The 6,517-nt window shown below is 42.8% G+C and overlaps 1 long non-coding RNA gene across 1 annotated transcript; it reads right to left on the minus strand.

The window, feature by feature from the left end:
• Positions 1-2,312: 2,312 nt before the first annotated feature.
• LOC310770993 lies at positions 2,313-2,731 on the minus strand. The gene is made up of 3 exons (XR_014552373.1): positions 2,682-2,731; positions 2,479-2,572; positions 2,313-2,373 (listed from the first exon to the last, which is right to left on the minus strand). It is a non-coding gene; the product is annotated as an uncharacterized lncRNA (long non-coding RNA).
• Between the last annotated feature and the right edge of the window lie 3,786 nt (positions 2,732-6,517).

Here is a 6,517-nt window from a genome sequence, read left to right on the forward strand (position 1 = left end):
TCTAGCCTTTATTTGTTTCATTTTTCATAATTTTTGCCTATAGCTCCAGAAAACTATGGGCTGATTTATGTGCCACCTCAAATTGAATTCGAATTGCTCAACTTGAATTCGAAATTTTGAATTTTGAATTTGAATTGCTCTATTTGAATTCGAATTTTTTCATTTTGAAATTGAATTGCTGTTTTTTATTTAGAAATTTTTATTTTTTAATGTGAGTTGAAAAACTGAATCTGAATAGCATTTTAAACTGGATTTATTTGCTTTGAAATTATTCAGTTTCCACATTCCTATTTCAAAATTCAATTCAAAATTTTCAGAATCTTGTGTTCAAAAATTTCAACATGTGTGTGCGCCATCCGGGTCCTCAAGGAGGAAGAGGAGGAAGGAGGAAGAGCAATCGAGCGGAGGAGGCGTAGCGCCTGCCTGTAACAGAGATCTCCGTGTCTTATCAGCGGAGACCGTTTTGAGTCCTTACCCTCATCGTCGTAACACAGCCAGTTTTCCATCTTTTGAAGCATGATGTTAGATTACAACGAGCTAGTTGTGTGGCTTAGCCTTCCAAAATGTTGCCATTAATTTTTTAGAATTTAATACATAGAATTGGGAACGTTACATTCAATTTCATTCAGACTGTCTTTCTGGCTCAATCGCCGCCATTTTTCCCCCGGAGCGAGGGAGGGTGAGAGGAGGGAGGGTGTTTTACAGTAGTGGCTGAGAGAGCGTAGCGTCCAACAGTGCTCCAAGCAGGTCGCGAGGCACATTTTTTGCAACATCATCCAATCAGGGTGCATTCCCTGGCAATTCACATGGACACGCATTGCTACGACCAGCATAGTTAAGACCAGACGTAAGCCGTGTTGGTGCAACAGGCGTAAATCCACTCTAAAGACTGGTCTTAACTAAGACCGACGTAGGAGTTACGACCAGGCATAGTTAAGACCAGTTGGTGCAACCGTGGTGTAATCTCAGTACATGATGTTGACCTGTTGATGATGTCACGGGGTCGGGGGAGGATCAGTTCCGGGTTCACGAGATTCGCTGTCATGTACTGTTCAATGATATATACTGTATAAACATCCTTGTTCAACTCAAAGTGGTCTTCTATGATTGTAGCGAACCTGAATACAACAAGACCAAATAGTTCTAGCGGGAGTGGGTGTGTGGTGCCTCGGCCAAAAAGGAGTTAGGTCAATCAGCGCTCGATTGCTCTTCCTCCTTCCTCCTCTTCCTCTTTGAGGACCCGGATGGCGCACACACATGTTGAAATTTTTGAACACAAGATTCTGAAAATTTTGAATTGAATTTTGAAATAGGAATGTGGAAACTGAATAATTTCAAAGCAAATAAATTCAGTTTAAAATTATGCTATTCAGATTCAGTTTTTCAACTCACATTAAAAAATAAAAATTTCAAAATAAAAAACAGCAATTCAATTTCAAAATGAAAAAATTAGACCGAGGGGAAGTGCATTTTGGTTCCTCGTGTCCTGCAGCACACATGGATCTGAGCCGCATAGATGCACGGCGCAACCTTGATTGTACACATGTAAAGTGCATAAGGTGCATGTGTAAACAATTGGTTTTAAAAGAGACATAAAAAAAAAATCCATAAAAAAGTGCAAATGTTAGGATGCAGTGTTGTTGGTTCAAGTACATACTACATACATACAGTAAGTAAGTGCAGTTTCTACTTCTCTGCATTCAGCAGCCGAATGGCTGAGGGAATGAAGGATTTGGAGTAACGGTTTGTTCTGCAGGAAGGTGCCCGATAGCGCCGTCCCAGCGGCAGGAGGGCAAATTTAGAGGACAGGATATGGTCAGGTTGGTCCATAAGACCTTTTGCTTTCTGAACCACTCGCTTCTTCCAGAGCGCGTTCAGGTCACTCTGCTGGACTCCAATAATTTTGGGGCAGACTTTGACAATATTGTAATAATAATAATAATCTGTGTGACACAACATACCTCAGTGTTTGTTTCTAAGATGGGGGGGGGGGGGGGGGGGGGGGGTTGGCATGTACAGGACAATGACTTAACTTGATCAAAGGACATAGCATGATCAAAATAATACCAAGATTTCTAAGGTTAGACCATACAGTTGAACACTGAGCAACCTTGGAAATGATTTTGTCTGAAGCAATAGTAATGACGTGAGTCTTGTCTGTGTGAGGTTGTAAAACGTTTTTAACACAATCTGGACAGGAGACACAATCAGGTAGTCACTGTCAGGAGTCGTGCAGGCTGGTCCACGCTTGCTGTAGCAGGTGGGATGTGTGCCCGTGCAGACAAGATGTGGTTGTGCTGGTCGGATGACAAGCAGGAGCTCCTTCAGATACTCCAATGCCTAGGACACACTGTCTGGAGTGTAGGCGCTCAGCTTGAGAAAGATACACAGAGGGAAAAATAAGTCCCAGTGAAATTAAATATGACTAGTTCACCTTCTTGGCCAAGGAGGCATGAGTGGGTGAAGGTGAGGTCATACCTGAAGCCCTGCTTGGAGTAGAGGGTCACCTTGCTCCATCTTGCTGGGATACTTCAGTAATCCCTGAGCTGTGCAGATACCTGGCTGTGGCAGTCTGAAACACACAATGCACATACATTAACTGGACTCAGTACCTGATGTTACAGTGTATTGTGTTAGGGTCATGTTGTTCACTTGAACATGGATAAGCCATATAATCTTACCTTATAAAGGTCATGCCATCTCTCTTTTTTTTGGGCAAGGAGCAGGTCTGTTTCCCTCACTGGATGGCCATACCAGACGCCCCGGTAGAGAGCCACTCAGTGTCACCTGCCATAGCCTTGTTGTTTCGTAATGCCATCTGAAATTATGTACAGTAGACTATATTATACTTACAGTAATAAACAAACATACATTATATACTAAAAACATACAAACAGAAACACAGTCATAGACAGGAATTGACTGTTTATATCAGTACCTGCTGTTACTTTTATCTGTGTATGAGTTTCCCATTATGCAGATTACTGATAACAAGGTTTCCAAATTCATTTTAATCTAACATTAGCTAAATGAAGTTATGATATAACTAAAGTTCGGGAACAAGGCAAACGCCACATCCAAACACTCATTCAATCATTCAATCAGTCAATCCCTCGTCCCACCTGTACAGCAACCATTTTAGGGCGTCCTCGTCCGTCAGAGTATGGGCTATCGTTCCTCAGTCTAAGCGTTGTCAGTTGTCATATCTCCTAGTAAACCCTGTCGAGTGTGCTCTGAATCACCTTCAGTCCTCACACGAAAACGCTGTCATTCTTCCTGCATTACTGTTTCACTCCTCACGCGTCAGTCATCAAAGTAAATGTGAAGTAAGCCAAGTTTTATTGGAGCGGAGCGGACATCACAGTAGAACCGTTGTAGAAAAGGCTCCGTAATGGCCCACCACCAGGCCTGTTCGTGGGGCAATTAACGCCCACGACCCGGAGGAGCCCACAACGCAATGATGATGTCACCGCCGCCTTGTGACGTCATCGGTGATGTCAGAGTTTCCCCTGTGAGGTCATCGGTGATGTCAGACGGTCTAGGCTGTCTCCAGACTGTGTGATGTCAGACGTGACTTTGTGAGGTCATCAATGATGTCATACCTCCCGGGACGTTGTGACATCACCAATGATGTCATACCTCGAATGTGGGAGGTATAAAAGTGATGTTCTGTTATGCTCTCTCTGCACATCATACACAAGTTATTAGGGGTTCAAGCCCTGAAGGGGCTGAAACCCTATTGTTTTTGTGCTGGTTTATTATTATTATTATTATTATTATTATTATTATTATTGTTCATCTGCCTCAACGCAAATTCCCGTGAGTTGGTAAATGGTAGAGACCTGACATTTGGCCCAATGACAGATATTGTTGGCAGGTAGGTGCTCAAAAAAGATTTTTCGAATCGGCCTGAAGGTGGCGCTATAATCGACGGTTTTACGTTAAAGGCCATCACTTCCACGCCGTTGGTCCGATTTTCAAACTTTTTTTTCCCAGATGTTCAGGTGAACCTGCTCTACAAATTTGCCATAAGGACCCTCAATGTCCGCCTGGAAAGTTTTTGAGATATTTGGAAAAGTTTGGAAAACACATTTTTGACATCTCCTCCTAGACCGTTGGACCGATTTGCACCAGACTCGCCAGGAAGCATCTATGGAGCAAGCTCTACAATCCTGAATTTGGAATTTTTGAAAGCTACTTTAGTTTCGGAGATATTGATCGTTAAAGTTGTGAGAGGGCGTGGCCTCACAGCTAAATTGTCATAACTTCATGACCGATTAAGGAATTTTCACGAAACTTGCAGGAGGTCTTCGGAGACCATCCTAGACCATGTGTGTCAAATTTTGTGCAATTCGACCAAAAGGGGGCGCCATAAACGCCAGAAATGGGCGTGGCTTAACATAAAGGCTGTAACTCCACACCTGTTTGTCCAATGATCGCAAAACTTGTCAGATATATCAAGGAGGATGTCCTAGACAAAATCAGAAGTGTTTTCATCATTTGTGAAAGCATGTAATAGCCGTAAATCAAGTCCATTCGCATCATTGGTTCTCAGCTTCATCTGGCAATTCTGGCATGCTATTTTCGCAATTTGACCAAAAGGGGGCGCCACAGATCTGAAAAGTGGGCGTGGCCTAACACAAAATATGCCATAACTTCACATCCGTTTGTAACTCCCAGGCTGTTTCTCCAATTTTCAAGCAACTTTTTTCCACATGTTCACCTGAACGTGCTCTACAAATTTGCCTCAAGGACTATTGTCATCATGGGTGAATGTGGGCGGGGTCTATGGTGTAAGCATATAATAGCGGTAAATCAAGTCCATTCACATAAATGGTAAATGGTAAAATGGTAAATGGCCTGCATTTATATAGCGCTTTTATCCAAAGCGCTTTACAATCAGTAGATATTCTACATTCACCCATTCATACACCGATGGCGGTAGGCTGCCACGCAGGGTGCCTACACACCATCGGGAGCAAGGAGGGTTAAGTGTCTTGCCCAAGGACACAACGACAGCAGCTGGGAGGGAGCGGGGATCGAACCGCCAACCCTTGTGTCATTGGCCGACCCGCTCTACCGCCTGAGCTAAAGCCGCCCACAACATAATTGGTTGCAAACTTCTCGGCCTCATCTAGATGGCATGAACATGCTATTTTATGATCTGAGCAAAAGGGGTCGCCAAGGAGGCGCCGCAGATGCCCAAAATGGGCGTGGCCTAACACAAAAAGGCCGTAACTTCACACCTGTTTGTATTGGATTTTCAAGCACGTTTTTTTCTCCATATGTTCAGGTGAACTTCCTCTACACATTTGCCTCAAGGACCCAACGACTGTCTTCTGCACATCAAACCACTACGTCTAGTCAGGGTCTTATTATATGTCTCGAATGGATAGCGATGCCGCTCCCACAATGGTTATATTCAGAGAGAAAAATGACAACCTGGTGTGGGATTCTATCCTGGGGTGCTGGACAGGAGAAGCAGGTATTTGTTGTTATAGTATCGCCTGAAAAAATCCTCCCCGTCTATAGATCCCACCCAAAATCTATAAATCCTCCCCATCTGAAGAACCTAAGGGGGGAATTCCCCCCTAGTTTGCAAAGTGAATTTTAAGCCCTGAAGCTTGTCATAAATACAATAAGATCCACTTGCTATGGGCACTTACATACGTACAGGTTAAAACATACTATACTGTACTATATGACATAAACGATGTGTTTTCATATTTAAAAAAAATGGCGTTCATTAATAGTAGTCCTTGCACGTGGAGTACACAACCAAATAAATTGTCAATCAAATCTCATGTTATTCAACTAAAACACAAAAGACACCTACATGTGGTGTTTTCAAAGCAATATAAGAGGAGGACTAGTTGTCCGTAAATGTCACTATTCATGCCTTTGGGTGGGTTTGACGGCCCGCCATATTTTCTTTATTCGTACTGGTCGTAGCTGACAGTGTGATGTCATAGATGAGGTCTACCCGAGTGTGTGTATACATCGTTTGTGCCGACACCTTGGACACGGGGGTGTCCAGTGTCCAATAGTTGTCTGGAAATTTTTATTTATTGTAATTCTTTATAATGGGGCCTGTTTGTGCTAACCATTTGTTTCTACATACGGGGACCACAATGGAAATAAGTCCTGGACTTTATTAATTCCTCTGACAATGTGATACTGATGGTGTGGCCAGTGAGGCCTTGATCTATTTGTATTTTAACAACTCTCAAATAAAAATCAATCAATCAATGTCACTATTCGTGCCTTTGGGTGGGTTTGATGGCCATCCATATTCTTTTTTTTTTTTTTTTTTTTTTTTTTTTTTTTTTTTTTTACTCCTACTGGCCTTAGCTGAGAGTGTGATGTCATAGAGGAGGTCTACCCTAGTGTGTGCATATATCGTTTGTGCCAACACCTTGGACATGGGGGTGTCCACTTTCCAATAGTTGTCCCGAAATGTCACTATTCCTTTGGGTGGGTTGTAAACCCATGTGGGCTGGGCACTGTTAGTGCATGA

The sequence above is a fragment of the Poromitra crassiceps genome (assembly GCF_964638095.1).
Source record: "Poromitra crassiceps genome assembly, contig: HAP1_SCAFFOLD_290, whole genome shotgun sequence".
NCBI classification, from domain to species: Eukaryota; Metazoa; Chordata; class Actinopteri; order Beryciformes; family Melamphaidae; genus Poromitra; species Poromitra crassiceps.